The following is a 23,074-nucleotide window of genomic DNA, read 5'->3' on the forward strand; positions in this document are numbered from 1 at the left end:
GTAGAAAAAACATTTTATTCATTGTCAACATGTAAAACTCATAGAAGAAGAATAGAAACAAAAATGGGTCAAACAGTCATATATGTCACTGACAAAGAGTTTCAAGCCAGAGAGTCAGCCACGTTGTTAATCTCCCTTGGAACAAAGAAAAAATTACAAGCAACAAAGAATGAAGATAAAACTGAATGTCTTCCAATATAAATCTTATCTTCAAAAGTGTGGTTCTTGGACATTTATTTGTGTCCTATCACAAACCACTTCTTGGATTGAAGATCAGGTTCTCTGCATTAACATCAGTATGCATTACAGTTGATTCTGCCAAGTCAGCAGTTCGGGGACGGAATTGCAATTACCAACATGATAAGGCAGCGGTGAGAACCCATACATGGATAGGCATTATGGGAAACACGTGGTGCAACATTGAGATCATCTTGACAATTAAAAAAACTGTCATCTCTCTATCTTTGATTGACGAAGTTGAATGTCAGTCATCTGGATGGGTAGAACAAGACCATAGCTATAGTGAATTTTCCAATTGTCTTTGGGTCAGACTAAATCCACGTAAAGAGGAATTAAATAGTAATTTAGGTCTTGTAGAACACTCTTCAGTTCTGAAATTTAGGTCTTGTAGAACACTCTTCCAATTCCGAATACCCATGATCCAATCAATGAGAAATGCTCGCATCAAAAAATTGTACACAATGATAAAACAATGGGTTCGGGGGAGGGAGCGGTGGATGAGGTTTGGAACGGCGATGGTTTGGCCGTGAAGATGAACCATAATCATGTAATCTTGTTCATGTAATAATCATGAAGTTCCTCTCTGATTTCGTTCGCTAGAAGTTTCAGGTCCTCTCTTCTGCCGGAGACGATATGACGACCTAGTTAGGGTCCATCAGTTCATCCATTGAAGCCAAAGGTATAGACAGATGAGGGTATTATTGCCTTTTAATTTGAATTTTTAACGCCGTCAGCCAAAATGGGTACGGTTGATAGAATCTTTTGATTTCAGGGGAGGGGGGAGCTATTACTCAATATGTAGGGGTGGGGCTTGTAATTTGGGCATAATCGAGGGGAGGGGGAGTAATTTAATCTTCTAAAAAAATAAAGTAGATATCAAACCATCATGGGATTTTATGAAATGATATTTATTTGTTTGTTGGAATAACCAAAGGAACTACTCTGTTGATGAATCAAGATAAGGCCATCTTTGATGAAAATTATATGCACATAGACCCTATGATAACCAAAATGGAATGGTTTAATTTTCAAATGGTGACCAAAAATAACCATAACAGTAATGGTGCTATATATAAATTGAAAAACCAAGACACAATGGGTAGCCGAAAGAATTCTATCCTCAACAGACCAAGTTGGAGAGGGCCTTGTAGAACCAAGTCACAAGGAAAGAAGCAACACAAGAGGTAGTCCATAGGCTGAATGGCAAATAATTACTGGACATTAATTAGCCAGTGTATTATGAACAAATACTTCATGTAATCTTATAGTTTAAAGTCATCCAAGTCTTGAGTGAATTCCTATATCACATATTAATAGTCACTATACATGGGTTCTAACCTTTACAAGCAGCCGATTCATCTACATGGATTTCTAATGTTGGCGATGGCAGAGGATTAGATGATGATTCCCTAGCATCAATCAGCACCGCAATAACCTCCCTCATGGTTGGCCTATTTACTGGTGTTGCTTTAGTGTAGAACAAGGCGATCTTGAGCACTAGAAACAACTCCTCGACCGTAATCCTCACACTCAGATTCAGGCATTGATAAAAAATCTTGGATGTTGGGACCATATTCTGTATTTAGATTCTAACCCATGTCACCAAGTCCCCTCCTTGGTTGAGGGGCTAAACAGGAGACTTTCCAGTAATTAATTCGAGTAGAACAACCCCAAAGCTGTAGATATCATAATATTTCTCAGTGACTTTCATCGTATATGTGTACTCTGAATTGAAAAACAATAGATTCTCAGATGGAAGATACACATGAACTAAGTAGCTATGTTTCTAATGCTCGTTTAACAGTTATAGCTTGTTCTTAAAGCAGCTTAGAGAAATCAATTATAAAGGGACAGGAGAGAGAGAGAGTAGAAAAATCATTTTGTACCCAATTAATGGCACCTTGGTAATAGTACAAAGTCCTAATTGCAACACTGGATGATGCAATAATTCTTTCAATCCAGTCCTATGGATTGTTTCCTGTTATGCATACAAATTACGAGTATAATCAGCTATTTTGAAGTAGTTTAGGAAAATTATCTTCCTAGAGAGTTGGCCAACAGATCAAACATCTATGAGTCTGGATTAAGTTAAGGCGCACCTCTTGCATTGCTAACAAGCAGTTGAAATATATTCATTGATCATCTTTTCCCACATTAGTTGCCAATGAAATTATTAGGCTTAGTCCTGCTAAGAAACAACTGCTAACTGGTTATGTTCATCATTTATCAGAAAAAAGAGGGTTAGGCTTGTCAATTTGATTAAAGGTTGTAGACCATCAACATTGAATTTGCTTGCAGGCAGATGAAGATTATAAGAATGATGGAATCATGTATTTGAGTAGTATGGGTGAACAGAAAGTGGTTACAATCAGATTTTTTAACTGAACTATTCCACGAATATGGTTTCAACATCTAAGAGAATTCATTAACTTCCCATCAAATTAACGAGCCTAACTAATAGCAAGTTTATTAGGTATTTGTCAACAGTGTTTGTGATCTTTCGTCAACATGCAGGTGCAACAAAGCTGGTCGAAGAAGATGTCGAAGAATGGAAAGAAATATGGGTCTGGAGTTTGCAGAAGAAGCTCTAGGGTGCGCAAGCCTCCTCCTCCGAGATGGGACCCTGGAGCTCCTGAAATTAAATCTTTAGTGATCTTTGCTTCTTCAATTGTCGATGATAGGGATGTTGCCAGCCGACTCATAACTCTTTTTTTGACAATGAAGGAAACACAGGTTCTGAGGGTGTTGTTTTGGGCTTTGACTCTCCTGTGGGTGACCTACAGTCTGACCTAGTCAACAATACTCAGGAAGATCTTAAAGCAGATGGCAGTGTTTTTGGTATAATTGATGAGGTGAGTCTTTCCATCGCTCCAATCAATCATAGCGGAAGATGGGTAGTTCCTCCTACTCCATCCTATAATCCTAATGGAAAGAAGGTCACCTCTTAATCTCGTGTTTGGTTGTTTAGGGTGTTTGGTCCTTTAGCTTCTCTTTGGGTGTTCCCCCTTTAGCTTGTTTTGGCTATGGGCTTGTCTGTTGGCTCTTTTGTGTATTTCTCTCCTTTTTTTTTGGGGAGAGAGAGATAGTTTATTAGTGCTTTCTTTAATATAATTTTTTATTCATCCAAAAAAAAAAAAAAAAAGCTGGTTCCAAAACCAGTCTTAAATCTCCAACCCACCAGCTTCCCAGCCGGGATATTGTGGCCTATATATTGGGTCCAAATGTAGTGTGCACAACTACTCTTAGCCCTCCTAGCCATTCTTACTATTCTCTGCACTAAAATATTTACCCTTGAATTTAAATGCTAAACATATATTTAGCCATGGGTATAGTTACAAAAACTTGCATTAATAATTAGCTTGGCTACTAACAGACAATGTCAAATGTAAAGAAATCTACATATCGAACTACATTTGATTAGAACAAGATTACAAACAAAAAGTATGAAATATATTACTGCATAAGAACAAGATTACAAACAAAAAGTATGAAATATATTACTGCATAACATTCTTAGTACATTTAAATTGAAAAAAAAAAAAACCACTTAAATAGATGGAATCCTGGGTAAAAATGATCGCAAAATGCATAAAGAATGGAATTAAAGCTGATTGAGTTTATAAAGTTCTTACCAAGGGCAAAGCCATATGAACCTGCAACAGCAGACATGGATTTTGAGTATGGTAAGTCCATCAACTTAACCCAGCCAAAATCTCCAACATGAGCTTCCAGAGTTTCTTCCCATAAAATGTTGTTTGATTTTATATCACGATGAATGATTTGAGGTTTGCAGTCACAGTGGAGATTGCACAAACCCTCCGCATCCCCAAGAGCAATTTTATACTGAGTATTCCAGTCTAGCAGACAATTAAGCTTGTTTCCATGGATTAGTTCTCCTAGGATACCATTTTCTATATACTTGTACAAGGTTAGAGTCTGGGTGGTAGCAAAAACCATAGAGCTTCACAATATTGCGGTTACTGATCTTTCCTAGGGTTGATATCTCAGCACGGAAGCTGCTGTCCACATTAGACCCTTCCCCATGACACTTCAGCTTCTTGACAGCAAAAAGTTTTCCATTGGATATGATAGCCTTTTAAACTGTCCCACGAGCTCCTCCCCCTATAACTGCACTCTCTGAGAAATAACCAGTAGCTTGTAAAATGTCCTGATATGAAAAACCCTCTTGGGAAAATACTAATAATTAGTCATGTCGGGCATAATTTGATCATCAAGGGAAACAAAAGCGGGCCTCTGGCGCTTCATAACCCAACAAATACCCATCGTAAGAAACAAGGAAATTAATCCAAATCACAGAATGGTTACTATTTTCTCCTTTAGTGAACTTTTTTTCATCCAACTCAGATGGTGAGTAAAAGGTGGAACTAAAGATGGATGGAATGAGTTTGACAACCTACAGTGGCCATTATTTCTGGCGCAATTGCTGGGATCCATCCTCCGGAAAATAGAGATGTTGGGCACAGTTCCAACCAGCTAATTGTTGTTCAAGTATAGTGATTCCAACATTTGCAATTTTCCCAAATTATCTAGAATTTCTCCAAAAAGTGCATTGTAGCTGATGTTGAGGGCAATCTGCAGGGCAATAAGCTGACCCAACTCATTGTGTATACTAACTGACAGATAATTCCCTCCCATTTGCAACTCTGTGAGTCAGGACAGACTGCTTAAAGTATGTGGTATAGTTTCATTTAGTTTGTTATCAGATAGTTTCAACAGTTCCAGATTCAACAGATTACCAAGTTCTTCTGGAATATTACCAGTGAACCTATTCCTGCTCAGATCAAGCCTCTGGAACTTTGAATAGTTGCCAAGCTCAAGAGGGATACTCCCTGAGAGTAGGTTAGAAGAAACATTGAAGGAAACGAGCTGAACCAGTTCCCCAACTTCAGAAGGTATCTAATAAAAGAAATAGTTATCTGACAAGAGAAGACACTCTAGCTTTTTAAGCTTGCCAATTTTTGGCAGTATTGGCCATAAAATTTGGTTCTAATACCATTCTAAGTCTGAGAGGTTCTGCAGTCTAGATAGACTTCTAGTAAGCCAGTTGCCACCCAGCATTATCTGTACAAGAGACGTGCATGTTTTTAGCCTGTCAGGAATGTTACTAGATACAATTCGACTCCTCGACTTCCACCTGCCCCTACTGCCTTGTGTGCCCCACACACAAGCAAGGCGGAATGTACCGCCTTACCCCTGCCTGAGCACCTTGCCCGAGCGGGGGTAAGGCAGTACTTTCCGCCACGCTTGTGTGTAGGGGTGCACAGCAGTACCGGGCAGGCAGAAGTAGAGGAGTTGGACATATTTGACCCAAGGCTCAGAAACATTAACTTCTGTGACTTGCAAAGCTTTGGTGTTATGCCACCTACAAGGTTATTCTCAGAAATGTAAAGATCAGACAGATAGCTGTTAGGCCCAATGAGGGCAGGAATAGTACCATCAAGGTTATTGTCAAACAATTGCAAATCCTCTAAGTGGGTAAGGTTCTGAAACTCTAGAAGAATTTGACTTGTCAAATTATTGATGGACAGATTTAAATTTCTTAACTGTCCTAAATGACCAAGCTCCCTTGCAATACTTCCATGGGAATGAACCCCGACAACAAATTTTCTGGTTGGTGTAGAAATACAACCTTTTCAGCAGGGAACTATCCTCTTTGGAGTCCTTGTAGTTCTTTCATAATTCTACTTAACAAATAATTTAAGTCTATACTCCCCCACATCGCAAATGTTCAGACTTTCACCTCCTACCCATTTCCCTCCTGTTTGGGACAAATTTTGGAATGGTTAGTTACACAAGACTCTTTATTTACTTGTCCTTGTATTAACCAAACCTTGATCTCTGATTCTGTGTGGATTGTGTTCTGAATGTTACAGGGAAAACATCCGTTGAAGAGACCCAGCCAACAAATCTTTTCTGGTGATAGAGGATGCCTATATGCTGAATGAGCTTGACTTTCAAGATGATGGTGATTCAGTGATTCCCATCATTCACATAGTTTTGCTGAACTCACTGTGTGGGACTTCATTCCTGGCCTCAGAAAGAGAATGTATCCATACCAGTGTGAAGCTTTTGAGTTTATGTGGAAAAACTTAGCGGGAGGCATTGAACTTGAGATGTTGAAGAAGTCCACAAGTTCTGATGGTTTGGGTGGGTATGTGATTTCACATGCCCCAACAATACACCCTATTCCACAAACAGTGGAAGACAAATGCCCAGATAAATTGAAGTTGTGGAGATTTATGGAGGTTAACTTAGAAAGAATACACCCTATTCCACTCCAACTGCAAGGAGCTGTATCCAATGGACTCCAGATTTAGAGATTGTTATTTGGGTCAATAAGGTTGTTCTTGAACCCCTAGATGGGAATTCCCCTGTTCATTTAGTGATCTAACAAAGCAAATGCAAAAACAAATAAGCAGTATCAACTGAAAATGAATGTTGACAGGAGGAAAAGCCTTACATATTGCCATCTCATGTCTTTTCCTTGAAAAAACAGAGGAATGGAAAAATTGGGAATGGAATAAACTGTCAAGTAGTAAAGCAGGAAATGCAATAAAAATTTTCTTACTTGTTGAGTCAATGATTTAAATAACAAGAAACAGCTATAAAGATGAATGCAATCTAAGCTTCCCCTGGTATATGGTGTTAATGATTCTATCTTCAATGATAGAACCAGTAGCACAAAAGGATTATGGAGCAACATGAAAGCAGACCAAGAGGATTCTATGGGAAATATCTCATAAACAAAAATGCCCAGAATCAACAAATGAGAACATTGCAACCACTACTGCTGTCACAAGCTTGCAGGACCAAGAAAATGATCAAAACTAGTTGGAACAGAGAGAAACCAAATTCAATGACTAATTAGAGAGCAGACAGGTGAAAATCAGAGATAAGAACATTAATTGCAAGCGAAAGCTTCTTCTTGTCTACTCCATTCTCTGATCTTCTTCTGAAGGACCAAACTTGGGCTTTATTGGCCACTTAATAAAGTTCAAGCTCCCACACCCATACCAACACATCTACTGGTATAGTAGTTTTATTGGAAATTTACCTCCTCTCTGCTATTGTTAAGGAACGAAATTATCAGAAATGATTAGATGATTTTAACAACATATTTAATCCCTTATTCATGATTTTAAATCTTTATTAAATAGAAAACTACCTAAGACAAATTGGATTAGGGAAATCAATAAAAAAAAATTGGCTAAAATATAATCCAAACCTTAATAAAACAAACAAGGTAACCAACCATCAAAGTAGGAACTACATATCCTTATTAACTGCAATCACTGTTACAAAAATTGAACCCCCAAAGGGCAAAATCAAGAATTGTATACTCTGTACTACTTGCCTTCCCTAAACTCTAACTCACTTCTTTACCTCCTTAATCCTTATAATGATTAGATGGGTTGATTCATATTGGGTCGTCATCCTCAGGCACAGGTGGACTGAGATGGAGGCGTTTGTTTGCATATTCAAAGAGTTTAGAATCCAGAGGTGGAGGAGGAGTTGCAGCCGTTGCAACTAGTACTGGTTCAGCAGCGGCACCATCTAGAGGAGGAAGAGGAGATCTCTCGAGAACAGAGAAATAGAATCCCCTGGTGGAAGGGTCCCAAAACATCCCGATCACATCGCCTGTCCGAAGCTTTCTCTTCTTCACGAATTCCTTAATCCAATTCAGACCAAGCTTGTAAGAGTGGTTGCTGTTCCATTTCTTGAAGCTCAACAAATGGCGTGTGCCTGTATCCAAGTCGTAAACCCAGACATTGAGTCCTCTAAAGCTCCGTACCACACTATGGAGTTCGTAGGGTTTTAGGAATGGAAGGACATGCTTCTCCACCTGAACACTTGGTAGTATAACTCTGCTTAGATGATCGAGATCACTAGCCGTGAGTTTTTTCTTGACAACCCATGGATCCCTGTACAACTTCAACTCCAATGGATCCTCCTCCTTCTGCTCCTCTCCTCCTCTCCTTTTCTTTAATACTTTCATCTCTCCTCTCTCCTCTTAGCCAGAGAAAGGAAACGCAAGAACACCAGAAACCGACTACTGATCAAAATTCAGAATTCAGAGAAAGTGAAATTGAAGAACTGATGAGATATGGGTATTTGAAATGGTAGAGGGAATGGTTCCTTCTCCTCTCTCCTCTTAGCTAGAGAAAGGAAACGCAAGAACACCAGAAACCGACTGCAGATCAGAATTCAGAATTCAGAGAAAGTGAAATTGAAGAACTGATGAGAAACGGGCATTTGAAATGTTTGAGGGAATGGTTCCTTTATATATATATAATTGCTCAGAGGCGCTCTCTCTCTCGCTCAGGTGAACTCCCAATACTAATCTGAAAAGGAAACCCCAAAGACTAACTTACTAATTTGGAATTTGACGAACACCTCTTTGAGTTGTTTCTAAAAACGAAAAGGCAGATCAGGCAGATTCTATTAGGATTTGTTTACGAAACAACAAGGAAAAGGATTCGAAATTAGGAAATAAACCCAAAGAATTGCTTCACCTCCAAGCCATGCACACTTATAACGGTCATATTTATTTGACATTGGAGGAAATCCGTTAAAACTCCCGCGGCCAACAACCACGTCTCACTCGGCCTCTCCCTGATTTCTTCCTATCAATAAGGTCCAGCCGGTTTTCTTTAAAAAACATAAAAAAGGGTTCAGCCGGTTTTTTATGTGTCAATCCAGCCGGACCTACTATTAACATTGTGGGCTGGACTAAAGCTTGAGTATGGGAATGGCTATACAGGGGGTGCTAATTAGTAGTGGAGTTTTTTGGATCATTATCTGCTCCATTTTCCTGTCCGGTCCATTACCCCAAGTACCTCTAATAAGGGGTTGGAAATGATCACCCTACCCCCTACTTGGGTGGGGTCCACCCCCTATTAGAGGGACTTGGGGAAATGGAGCAAATAATTTTCCGTTTTTCCTAGCAGGCCTAAATCCATCATTGTTTTAGTGCACGGTATCAAATCGGTATCGATCATCTTCAAAACCTATATGATACCATTATGGATCAGCATAGATCGGCCTGTATCGAACAAGTTTGCCTCAAGTTTTCCTAAACAATTGGTTTTGTTTTTTTGTTTTTTTTTGGGTTTTTTTTTGAACTTTTTCACCCATGGTCCGTACTATTTCACCAGTATGGTATCCACATGGTATCAGGATTGGTGACTAGAGATACTGATATGGGCGATCCAATACCGATACCTCAAACCATGGAATCTGTTACCGTTGGAATCTGAATTGTCACGTCAGGGGAAGACCTGCATACCAAAGACCAAGAGCTAAGCAAGAGAGAAGGTTGAAGTAGATTCTAGGGTGGACTCTCCGATACTCAAGTTAGAACTTCGAACAACAGGAGTGTGAACTGAGAACTGTAAGAGCAGTAATAAAGGACAATAATAAAAGTCTTTAAAGTTGTGTTGGTTGAATCTCATACTGTATTTATAGGGAAGGCAATTAGTAAAGTTTAATTCCTCGTTGGAACTGAAAAAGGAAAGTCCACTTGTCACTGATGCGGTAAAACGATGAGAGAACACCAGTCTTATTGGGTTATAACAGTGTAGACACCACATTTTGACACCTTGGAAGTGTGTCTTGGCAATGATGGTCAAGGTTATAACTTGTGTGGTGACTGAATGGCAAGGATTACCAAATTACCCCTACCCCACTTTTTTGGAACCAAACTGTCTTAAGTAGAGCCTAAACCCCTAGCATAGCCTTATTTAACAATTTTAAGTCCACATTTGAAGTTTCACCCAAATCCAACACCTTTTGTGAAAATGATCATTTTGCCCCTGGCACGGTTCTTAATATCCGAACCTCCCAATTTAGTCCAAAACACTTTGGATGACCTTATTTGGTCATATTAAGCTTTTACGTGAAGTTTCGATCAAATCGGATAATATTTATGAAAATGACCACTTTGCCCCTAGCATGGTTCTTGGTATCCGAGCCACCCGATGTGACCTGAGACCATTTGGATAGCATTATTTGGTCATATTATGGTTACATGTAAAATTTCATGTAATTCCAGTATCATTTGGACCTTGATCGACGTGAAACACCATTTATGTACTTTTCCCAGTATCTGTGCCACTTTTCAAAAAATTTTGGCTATATCAGCCGCACGAATGGAAAGTACGTGTTGTGATATTCGCGGCAATATGTCACACGTCAAAATCGGCCATTCTGTTTTAGAGATATTAGCATTTGAACGTGGAATTTTAAAATGGAATCTTTAAAAGATTTATATAAAAAATAAAGAAAAATTATTAACGTAACAAGAGTCTGTTATTTATCCAAACATAACAAGACATCAACTATCCCTTAAACTATTGTTAAGTGATACAGTTGGAATAAATTAATGAGGACAAATTAGTCAAATCACATTCATGGCTGGAAAATCAACGAAATCCAAGAATTTTAACTTAATTTTCTAATAAGGACTAAAACGTAATTCTGCAATACCCATCTTCCCCAAAAATCATCTACCCGACGATGAACCAACTCAACCTCTTTCTCTCTCGTTTTCGGCGAGTTAAAGGTCCCTGAAAAAGTTGCTTACTGAATTTTTCCCAAACCCATCGCCCTCTTTGCCAGTCTCTCGTTCCTACATTCCTAATTCCTCATTTCCTCATTCTCTCCACACCGCGTTACTGTTGGAGTTGTCGAACTCTGCAATTGAGGCAATGGCGCACCACCGTGTAATCTACCCAGCATCTCTCGTAACCTCTGGTTGTGGAAGCTCCAGAAGGTAATGTCTCCTTTCCCTCCCCTCTCTTTGGTTTTCATCAACATTACCCTCTGTGTGTGAATTTGTTAGTTGCCTTTCCATTGATGATGAATCCTGTCTACGAAGTGTTCGACAGAAGGTTCTTTGGAGGTCGGTATTGTGTGGTAGAGATTTTCTCTGTGTCTGGAACTTGGTCTTCTCTGTTGGAGATTTTCTGTGTCTGGAACTTGGTCTTTCTTATGTTTCTCTTCATTTCCTGTTAATCCCAAATAAAGTACGCTCTGTAAATCAATTTTTTTTCCGTATTCTTCAATAATGGATCTCAAAAAGACCAGGGGAGGGGGAGGAGGGAAAAATGAGCTGACTTAAGTCGAAGTCAATTTTTTTTGTAGCCCAATCGAAGTAAGCTCTGCAAATCAATTTTTTTTTTCTTCTCTCTCCAAGTCACCAACCATTGCTGATGCTGAAGCTCAATAATTGCTCAAACTTTGGTTGCAGAATGCCCCGAGTTTGAAAACAGGGGTGTGTATACTTTTATACTGTATATTGTACTTAAGAGAGTGTTGGTCAATGTGTTTGTGTACATTCCGAGTCCTTCAACCCATTCGTAACACTACACTACACTTGTTTGTCTTTCTCCTTTCCCTTGGAATAGTAATAGTTGGAGGAGGGACATAAGCTAAATAGAATTTTGACAGAATCTGTTTAGTGTCTCTGTTGCTAGAAAATATCTTATTGGTTTCAATATGTCAGGGGCGAAGTAAGCCATATGAATATCTTGATTGAGTGTGCACTTGGATGCTTGGTTTTGACTTGCTTAAAGTTTGCCTTGCCTGTGGAGTTCAGATGTTATGAAAGCCTAACAGTCTAAATTACTTACCCAGATGTTATGATCACCTAAAAGTAAATTACTTTATCTAATTGAGTGATTAAATCCGAACTAAACATTACATATATGTCTAGGTAATAGTCTATTCTTATTTAGTTTTCTTGCTGTAACTAGTTTCTTTTTACCATTAATCATCTACAAAGGCACCTTTTAAAAACTTACAAACCTAAACTAGAGTATATTGAACTAGTATAATCTAATAAGCTAACCTTGTAAATATTGCATTCAAGTTTTTTATAAAGTAGTTGAATTTCCTCTTTGTGAAACTTAAGGTTAAGGAAGTCAGCCGTCTACTCTCTTAAATTGAAAAACACTAAAATAATGACAAAAAAATATTCCTGAATATTAGTTGTATGGAAAACATACGGGCCAGCAGCAGATTTTGAATTTTAAGTTCAGCAACAAGTCACAAAGCAACAAAGCTCTAATACTACTTGTAGTATTTGGAAGTAGATGCAATCCCAAAAAATGAGAACAAAAGGAGTGATTTGGAGTGGGTTTGTGGGCTTCAGGCTAGGAACCAGGTACTGTCCTTTAAAGAAATCTCAGACCTGAGATTGTACTTGCAGAAGAACCCTTTCACAAGTACAATCCCAGTTTCTAATCAAACCAGTAACTAGAAAATCTCTGAACTTGTAGAATATATGAACTAAGGGCTGAAATTTGTATGAGGTAGTAGAAGATGAAACAAAAGAAAAAAATTATGTTCATCATAAACAAAATTCTGGTTACCCCATCAAACTATTGGAGAACCCTTTTCTCTATTCCATGAAACCATAACAATAATCCACTATGAAAGCAAGAGTCAACTACAACCAATATATGGAGATGTTAGCTTGACTACTGTAATACTGAATGCCACCAAACTACTGATTACTGATTGCTAACCCCTACTTTGGGTGTCTTTTGTATTTTAACAGTGAGATTATATTTAGTTGCATAGAGTCTGGGAGTTTGGCTTGGAAATTTCTCAACAAAGAAGCTTCTCAGGTGCTTGAAATCATTGGTTTGAATGGCTTCCAACATTTGACTCTCTTTCTCTAATGTCACAAGTGAATTTTACAAATGTGGTAGGTGATATAGCCTTGGTTGGTGATTCTAGTGTAGCCTTCTAATTGCTCTCATTTGCTTTCTTGTATGAGTCTTTAGCTCAAACTAGTAGAGCACTTGGGGATTCCCCAAGAGATGGTGGTTCGAATCCATCAAGATTCATTGTATCTTCTTATGTCTAATTTTATGAATTATAATGGCATGAATGCAAATTTCAATTGTCATGTAACACTATAGAACTGAAAATATGGACAAAAATGTTGAAAAGTCGTTGGTGGTGTTCTTGTTGTATTTGTTGTTGGTGGTGGTGATCTTATTGTATTTGTCGTTGTTGCTGCTGTCTTTCATGTGCTGAAATCTGAAATTTTTTTTGGGTGCATTAAATATTTGAAGATGTAGATCCTGAGTTCATCTTGGCTTCAAGTGTCTCTGCACAAGGATGCCTGTAGATGTGTGTGTAATTGTTTCTTTCTATGAGCAAAGTGAAGTTGCATAAAGAAAATGTACGTCATTTTTTTATGTAGAATTAAAGCTTTGTGAAGGCATGTCTCATTCAACATAAGTTGTAAGGAGGAGCTACAAAGAGGATCCTGATGACTCATAGAATCCCCCACCAACCAGGAAGAGCCACGTGGACATGCTGGGACCGACCCGAGCAGTCTCGTGCCGAATTGAACCGGCCGCTGGAAGAGTGACATGGTTTGGGTCCCTGTCTGGCCGTGCACGGGCCCGCCGAGAACCAGACCGAGCACATGGTGCGCGGCGCCACCTCAAACACTAGACCAGGGGGACGATTTCCCAGCCTCTGGCTTGGCCGGGCTCGATGGCCGAGCATCAGGCCAGTCGAGCCTTGAGCTGAGCCCGCCCAGGTCAGCCATATACAGAACGCCGTGATTCGGCCGAGCTCCTGCACGGTTGAAGAAAATCTCCATGCCGCATACACCGAGGTCGAGCACTGAGGCCACGGTCGCCCGAGGCCGAGCTGTGAGACCACGATTGTCCGAGGCCGGGCCCTCCCCAGAAACCTTAATAACGGTACGCCAGAGATCGCGGTGCCGCGTCAGCACACCTCGAGAATTACGAGATAAGGATCAAGCCACGATCCCACGCGATACTGAATCATACTCCCATTAGGACTCCTACCATAGTGAGAGTCCAACCCCGAAAATCACTCTCCATATCGCTCCGCGTGAAAGAGCCTTACCAAAGAAGGACTCTTACCATGCAAGGACTCCTCCAACTGCCTCATCTCATCCTATAAATACCCAGGTATGGAGCTCACATGCTCATCTCACTTTTTACTAGCTGTTACGCTGCTGTACTGGAGACCTGACTTGAGCATCGGAGAATCCTTGGCCGGAGCCACATCGGCTCTCTTACGCTCACTCGATTTTTGCAGGCTCATCCGTGGGCGAACCGGGCATCGGAGGTTTTCACACGCAATAGATTTGGCGTCGTCTGTGGGAACTACGTCAATCAGTCATCGTCGTTTCTGCCAATCCAAGGAGTAAAGACAATGGTGGTACAAACAAGATCAGGACAGCACGGCTCCGCCTCCCGAGGGGATGAACCGCAACCTGATAGGTAAGCGAGACATTCGCCACCCCTGAAACGTCGCGGCAAGGCGCGACCGGAAGACCCCCACGGGGGGGAGGAGCGCAGCCCAGCACGGGCGCCATGGCCAACCCGATTCCCCCGGTGGATGGGGGGAATGGTGGAAGTGTGCTGGACACGATGGCAGAAGGACGGCCGAGGGCCGATCCGAACCATCCAGGGCTGAATCTGCCGCTGCTACCACCCATGCAGGGAAATTTGGATGCGGAAGCCTCGGCGAACAACCGATAAGTTATGGACGTTTAGCTTCAACTGCTGCATACCAACGAGATGCTGCGAACTCTCATGGGACAGATGGCCCAGGGCGGGTTGCTAGGCCAACCACTAGTTGCACCCCCCTTGGCACCAGTGCTCATCGAGGGAAAACTCCTTCGTGTCCCAACAGGAGTGCTCGACAGGATGAGCAGGAGCATCGTCGGAGCCCGAGGATCGGGTGAGAGATCGAACCAGCGGCATCAGTAGTGAGAAGATAGGTATTTTCTGGTCGGCTAGGAGAGGACGGGCAGTTGAGGGGACACCGAGAACAAGGGGACGAGCCAAATGAGAGATGTGTTGCGGGGCAAGGAGAAAGATCTCGCCATAGCCCCCGCATCGAAGCCTACCTCTCCGAGAAGAGCAACAGAGGAGCCCCTGCGGGTCCAACTTCCAAATAGGAAGAGGAATAAGAAGGGGTGAGGCTGACCGAGCAGACCTTAATGGACGGCCTCAACTGGACGATCGAGCGAACCGATCCCAAGATGAAGGACAAATGGCCGACCTTGGCCGAATGAAGAAGACAACTTGCATCTAGCTGACGAGATGAACGATCGAGCACCTGAAACTGAGTTGGAGAAGAGGCTACGAGACTTGGCCTAGCAAGTTAAGGGGTTAAAAAAATAGGCAACCCCGGACGCCTACTCAGTGGTCGGACGACACCCTTATCCTCCCGAGATCATGACTGCACCATTATCGGCCAGGTTCAAGCCGCCTCCCTTCTACCGGTATGACGGGACCACCGACCTGATGGATCACATCAATTACTTCAACGTGATGATGACCATGTATGGGGGAATCGAAATTGTCTCCTGCCGAGCTTTCCCTTCGTCTCTCAAGGGCACGACGACCTCATGGTTCCCCTGGTTGCCGCCGAACTCCATAACAAGCTTTGCTTAGCTCTGCCGAGCCTTTGTCACGCGCTTCCAGAGTAGCATGAAACATAAGAAGACGATGGTCAACCTCCTCGGCGTGAAGCAACGGTCAGATGAGTCGATCTGAGCATTCGTCTCACGTTTCAACAAAGAGTCCTTAGACATCAAGGATTTAGATGAGGCCACAACCCATACTGCGATGAGCAATGGGCTCTCCGACATGGACCTCATCAAGGACTTGGCCCGAAAGCCGACGAAGAATATGGCCGAGCTCCTAGAGAGGTGCAATGAATTCGCAAAGATGGCGGAAGTACTCCAAGCCCGGAAGGGGAAAGAAGGGAAGGTCGAGAAGAAAAGGCCGACGACTGATGATCGCAAAGATGAAAAGTGGCCCAAGACTGATCGTCGAGCCAGAGCCCTGATTACACTCCTTTGAATACGTCGCTGAAGGAAATCCTGATGCAAATACAAGACGACGGGTACATCCGCTGACCTCGACCGATGCAGGCCAGGTCATCCCGGAATCCCAACAAGTATTATCAATTCCACAAGGACATCGGTCATGACACCGAGGATTGTTATCAACTGAAAAGGGAAATTGAAGAACTGATCAAGGCAGGGCACCTGAAGCGGTATGTCAAAGGAGGCTGGGAAGAACGTGGGGGTCGGTGACACGAGGATCGCGACAGGAGAAAGACTGAGCGGAGAACAGATGGCCGAAGGGCTGGGCACGACGAGCCCAAGGACCGAACCGAAAAGAAAGATGATGGATCCGGGCCGAGCAATGACAAGGGAGCCCCCATATACACTATCCTTTGAGGGCCCAGACATGAATCTACACGGAAGGCCAAGGCGAATGCGCGGTTCGTAGGGGTCGCGGAGATGCCGACCAAAAAGCCGAAGTCTGAAACAACAATCTCCTTCACTGAGGCCGACCTCGAAGGTATAAGTCTGCCTCATGATGATGCTTTGGTGGTACAGGTAGAAATTGCGAGGAGACCCGTTCATCAGGTATTAGTCGACACAGGCGCATCCGTGGACCTTATGTCGCTAGACGCGTACTGATAATTCGGCTTCGGCGATGATGCGCTTAAGTCGGAAGGAACTTCCCTTCATGGGTTCTCGGGGGTCGCCGCCACAATCAAGGGCTCAATTAACCTACTAGTCATGTTCGGCCAAGCTCCATGTCAAGCAGCGATCCAAGTCAAATTCATGGTAGTATGGTCGGTGGTGGCTTTCAATGCCATACTCGGCCGCCCATCGCTGACCGCTCTCCAAGCCATAATCTCGCCGATGCATTTGAAGATGAAGGTCTCCACGGAGAACGACATCGGAGAAATTCGGGGTGATCAAAAGAAAGCCTGGGAATGCTACGCCGCCTTCATCAAGCAAAACAAGGGGAATGTCCGAGGAATGGTAATGTGCGCCGAGCACCTCCCTAAGGACCAGCGGGATGAGCTCACTGAAAGGCGCGGAAGGCCCGTGGAAGATCTCATCCCATTCTCCCTCAGCGATGAAGATTCAATGAAGACAGTACAACTTGGATCATTGCTGAGCGAAGAACAAAGGAATTGGCTCGAAAATTTCTTAAAGGCGAATGCCGACGTCTTCGCTTGGTCAGCCGCCGACATGCCGGGCATACCGAGACACATAGCCGAGCACCAACTCCATGTGGATCCGAGCCGAAAGCCTATCCAACAGAAGAGAAGGAACTATACTCTCGATCGGCAAGCCGCGATTAGAGAGGAAGTGGAGAAGCTCCAACGGTCAGGGTTCATCCAGGAAGAAAAGTTTTTGACTTGGTTGGCGAACGTCGTAATGGTTCCCAAGCCGAATGGAAAGTGGGGGATGTGCATCGACTACACCGACCTCAACAAGGCGTGCCCAAAAGATGAGTACCCGCTATCTCAGATCGACCTATTGATAGATGCCACTGCCGGGCACGAGATGCTGAGCTTTATGGATGCATACTCTGGCTATAATCAAATTCTAATGCACGAAGAGGACGAGTCCTACACGGCTTTCCGAATCGACCAAGAAAATTTTTGCTACAAAGTTATGCCGTTCGGGTTGAAGAACACCAGAGCAACGTACTAGCGGTTGGTGAACTACATATTCCGTGCACAAATCGGCAGAAACATGGAAGTCTATGTAAACGACATGTTGGTGAAGAGCTTGAAGGCCGAGCATCATTTGGCTGACCTGGAAGAGGCCTTCGGCATGCTCAGGAAAAACCAAATGAAGCTGAACCCCACCAAGTGCTCTTTCGGCGTAACCTCGGGGAAATTCCTTGGCTTCATGGTCTCCATAAGAGGTATCGAGGCCAACCCGGCAAAGATCAAAGTAATTCAGGAGATGAGCCCTCCAAGGACGATCCGAGAAGTACAAAGGCTGAACGGAAGAGTTGCGGCGCTAGCACGGTTTATGTCGAAATAGGGCGACAAGTGTCTCCCATTCTTCAAAACTCTGAAGAACATTCAAAGCCCGAAGGATTTCAAATGGACCGACGAGTGCCAACAAGCTTTTGAAGACCTCAGGAAGTACTTGGAAAATCCGCCTCTACTCTCCCGACCCAAGCCTAAAGAAGAACTTCAAATTTACCTCACCGCGACCCCGGTCGCGGTCAGCGCAGTACTAGTCAGGGAGGAGGGCCGAGCACAAAAGCCCATATACTATATTAGCCATGTTCTCGTCGATGTCGAGACCAGATACTCCAAGTTTGAGAAGGTAGCATTTGCCCTCGTTACGGCTGTAAGAAAGCAAAGGCCGTATTTTCAAGCTCATCCAATCACGGTGTTAACCGATCAACCCCTCAAGAAGATACTACACAAGCCGGATGTGTCGGGTCGGCTGATCGAGTGGGCGGTAGAGCTGAGCGAGTATGACATAAGCTACCAGCCGAGGACGACGATAAAGGGATAAACTTTGGCAGATTTCATAGCGGAATGCACTATACCCGACCCCGAGGTGTAGGATGCCGAATCAATGATAGAGGCTGAGGCCGAGCCCGAAGCCGAACAATCATGGATCATGAATGTTGACGGTTTGAGGAATTCCGACGGGTGTGGAGCGGGCTTGATGTTGGTTAGCCGCGAGGGTTTCCGCATCCAATACGCCCTAAGATTCAAGTTCCCAGCCTCGAACAACGAGGCCGAATACAAAGCCCTCCTAGTCGGGCTCCGAGTGAGCAGAGCTATAGGCGTCGGGCGACTAAAGGTACGAAGCGACTCCCAACTTGTGGTCAACCAAGTCAACGGTGAGTACGAAGCTAAGGATGAAAGAATGATGGCATACCTGAGCCGAGCTCGAGCATTGGTCTCCGAGCTCGAGCACTTTGAGATGACCCGAGTACCAAGGCAAGAAAATACTGTGGCTGACTCCCTCTCATGGTTGGCCGAGGCCGACCTCCCGAATCTGAGCTGATCAGTATACATAGAGATGCTTGAGAAGCTGTCCCTGTAAGAAGAAAGTGTGAAGCACATAGAGGAAGACGGGCTGACCTGGATGGACCCAATCGTCAAATACTTAGAAAACGATCAACTACCGGAGAATCGAGATGAGGCAAGGAAAGTCAAGATCCGAGCCGCGAAGTACACAATGATCGATGACGTATTATACAAGAGAGCTATCTCGGCTCCTCTTCTCCGATGCCTCGGACCGAAAGGGGCCGAGTACGCCTTGGCTGAAGTGCACGAAGGAATATGAGGGAGCCACATGGGGGGCCGAGCATTAGCATACAAGATACTTCGGCAAGATTTCTATTGGCCGAGAATGCAAGAAGAAGCCATGAAGTACGTAAAGACATGCGAGAAGTGCCAACTATTCACCCCGGTTCTGAGCCGACCTACGACAAAGCTGACCTCAATGCTGAGCCCAATTCCTTTCACCATGTGGGGGATGGATATTCTTGAAGACTTCACCCCGGCGTCAGGAAATCGAAAGTATGTGGTTGTGGCGATCGATTACTTCACCAAATGGGTCGAAGCTGAGCCCCTGACCACCATCATCGAAAAGAACATGGAAAAATTCTTTCGAGACAAGGTCATCTACCGGTTCGGGCTCCCAAAAATTCTCATCACAGACAATGGTGCGCAATTCAACAACCCGAGCTTTCGAGAATTTTGCAAGGACTTCTACATCAACTTTCGCCCGATTTCGGTAGCTCACCCACAAGCCAGTGGGCAAGTGGAAGTGTCGAACCGAACACTACTTGCAGGGATCAAAAGAAGATTGGATGAGGCCAAGGGAAGATAGGTGGAAGAGCTGCCGAACGTCCTATGGGCGTATCGGACGATGGTAAGAACACCCACAGGGGAGAGCCCTTTTCGGCTGGCATACGGAACTGAAGCCCTCACTCCCATCGAGGTCAAAGCATCGTCCTATCGAGTGCTCAACTTCGACGAGAAGATCTACGAAGATGGACTGAGAGCCAACCTTGACTTCCTCGACGAGGTTAGAGAGAATGCCCTACTCCAGAACACGGCATACCAACAAAAAACAGCAAAGTACTACGACTCAAGGGTGAAGGAATGACACTTTCGACAAGGGGACCTCATCCTCAGAAAGCTCAGCGCGTTCCAACTAAGGCAACACGAAAAACTGGCACCAAATTGGGAGGGACCATACATAGTCTCCAAGCAAATTCGCCCAGGGACGTATCGCTTGCAGACTCCGGGGGGCAAGAAGGTACCGAGGCCTTGGAACTCGAAAAATTTGAAGAAAATTTTTTAGTAAAATATTTAGCTCAGAGTCGAGCACATATGTACCTGGTTTTGGCCAACATTTTTATGATTCAATAAACGAAAATTCTTCCTCATCTTCAAGAACATTCTGAGTAAAAAATATGCCGAGTCATAAGACCAGCCCTCATAGACTGGCCGACGTGAAAGACCGACCCTCATAGGTCGATAGCCGAGTCGTAAGACCAGTCCTCATAGACTAGCCGATGTGAAAGACCAACCCTCATAGGTCGGCAGCCGAGTCGTAAGACCAGTCCTCATAGACTGGCAGACGTCAAAGACCGATCCTCATAGATCGGTAGCTAAGTTGTAAGACTAATCCTCATAGATTGGCTGACCCCTAAGACCGACTCTCATAGGCCGGCAACAAGGTCATAAGACTAGCCCTCATAGGCTGGCGGGCCGATCACAACAAACTTTCACCACGGCCGAGCAGAATAGAGGCTAAACTCAAACAAAAATTCCCAAGGCATTAAGCTCGGCCGAATATACAGAATGTGGCAGCTGACCCGAGCTGACAACTAAAGGCAACAAACTGGCTAAATCACTTGAGGATGGACGAGAGCTTGACCTCATCCCATCTTTACGTCACGTAGCCAAATGCCCCGGCCGAGCCGACAATGTACAACATGGTTAAAAATAGCCAAGTCCATGGGCTTGGCTAAAGAACAAGGCCGGCTGCTCGGCCTCGGCCTCGGACGAACAGAATAACATTGATGAAATAAAAGAAAGAATTGCCGAGCTAAAGCACTTAGACAAATTTGGAAGAAAAGATATTTCATTAGGGGCCGACAGCTCTTCACAGTACAAAGAGAGGCCTTTCGGCTCAGTCAGTACATTAAAAAAAAAAAAACTATTGACAAAAACCCTAGCACGGGGACAAGTACAACAGACGCAAAAAAAAGCAAAGGTCTTCAGACGACGGTCTCCTCGGCGGAGTTCTTGCGAACATCCTCGACGGTGACCTCGGTAGTGTGCTCGGCTGGGGGGTCATGGGGGTGCTCGGCGGTGATAGAGGTGGCAGCCGTTGGGATAACCTCGGCGGCCCGAATCTGCACGACCTCAACCCCCTCCTCATTTCCCAACTCCTCCACCACGATGGCTGCATCATCGTCGAATTGGGAGAGGTTGAGGTTGGGGTAGGCGGCGCGGAGCTCGGTCAACAGATTAGCCCAGCCCGTATCATAGCCTTTGGCGTAAGAAGGTTTCCTCATACTGTGGCACACCTCAACGTAATCCTCGGACAAGAGGTATTCACTCACCCCCTCGGCCCGGGCACGTTTCAGATCAGCCTCGACCTTCTCTCTAGCTTAGCTGAGCTGACCCCTCAAAGCCTCGACTTCGTTCTTGTGCTGGGTCACCTCATCCTTGAGGCTCTAGACCTCAGCCTCGGTGATTTCGAGCTTCTTGTTGGCCTGCTCACATTGGACCTCGAGGGAGGAATTCGCGGTCAGGAGCCGCTCGAACTGGAGAAGGGTCTCTACCGCCTTGGCAACCCCCTACAAAAAGACAGTCGAGCATTAGCAAAAGCCGAGCCCAACAGGTTTGATCACCTACTAGGAGTCGAGTAGGAACTCACCATGTTAAAGTCCTGAAACAGAGTGGAAAGGAGCTCGCGAACGGACAACTTCTCTAGCATCTCCTTGTCCGCGGGAAGCCGACTAGTGTCAAGCCACTCCTTAGCATGCGGGGCAGAGGTCAGGGTGGAGTCCTCAGGAAAAAGATGCCAGCTCGGCTGAACCGAGACGTTCCTAGCCAAGGCCCTCCCCAAGGCCAACCGAGCAACATCTGGAGGCGAGGGGACCCCAAGGAGGTTCCCAGTCGTGAGGTTGATGGATATTTTCGGCCGTTTCCCATCCCTCGGCGGGCTCTTCTCGCCCCTTCGACCCTTCCCTTTTCTAGGCGAGCCCGCGGGGTCCTTACCCTTCCTGGCCTCGAGGCCGACCATGGTGTCTTTCGGGCTCGGTAGGATGCCCTTGCTCTGCATCGCCTTCTTCTCGGCATTTTTTCTCCTCCTATCCTCTACCACCTCGGCCTTGAGACGAGCCGAGTCCATCGAGGGAATGTGGCCGACCACTGCCAAAGGAAAGAAAGAGAAATTAGAGCATGCTAAAAGAAAAATACAAGTTAAGAGCTCAGCTCGGATACCCTACCGGGGGTTAGGATCTACCTTTGAAGAAACCCCTCGTTGAGGAGTTGCTGGACGTCGAAGGGCTGTTGCTGAAGAATCAGATCGAGCGAGATCAGCTCATTCTCATTCAGAGGCAATACCCTATTGACATAACCCAGATGTATCTCCTTCCACTCGGTTCAGAAGGGGCAATCAGGGATGGAAGCAAAGAAGAACCGAGGCTTCCAGTACTTGTTGAAGGTCGGCACCCCGACCAAGAACTTGTGACTGCTCAGAGCCAAACCCTTCTTTACTCGGCGGGTGAAGTAGTACCACCCCTTCTCTGAGGACTTCTTCAAGTAATAGAGCCGAGAGAAGTGATCCCCGCTCGCTGCTCGGTCCATCTCGCGGAAGAAGACGTGGAAGCCGTACAACAGCAACCACGCATTCGGCATCAGCTGACCTGGAGAGAGGTGGAAGTGGTCCAAGATCTAGTCCACCAGTCTGAGCATTGGGAACCGAAAGGAGTACCTA

The 23,074-nt window shown here is 44.4% G+C and overlaps 1 pseudogene; it reads right to left on the reverse strand.

Annotated features, from left to right (window-relative positions):
- Positions 1-1,573: 1,573 nt before the first annotated feature.
- Positions 1,574-22,378, reverse strand: LOC122638950 (annotated as a pseudogene).
- Positions 22,379-23,074: the final 696 nt, after the last annotated feature.

The sequence above is a fragment of the Telopea speciosissima genome, chromosome 9 (assembly GCF_018873765.1).
Source record: "Telopea speciosissima isolate NSW1024214 ecotype Mountain lineage chromosome 9, Tspe_v1, whole genome shotgun sequence".
Taxonomy (NCBI): domain Eukaryota; kingdom Viridiplantae; phylum Streptophyta; class Magnoliopsida; order Proteales; family Proteaceae; genus Telopea; species Telopea speciosissima.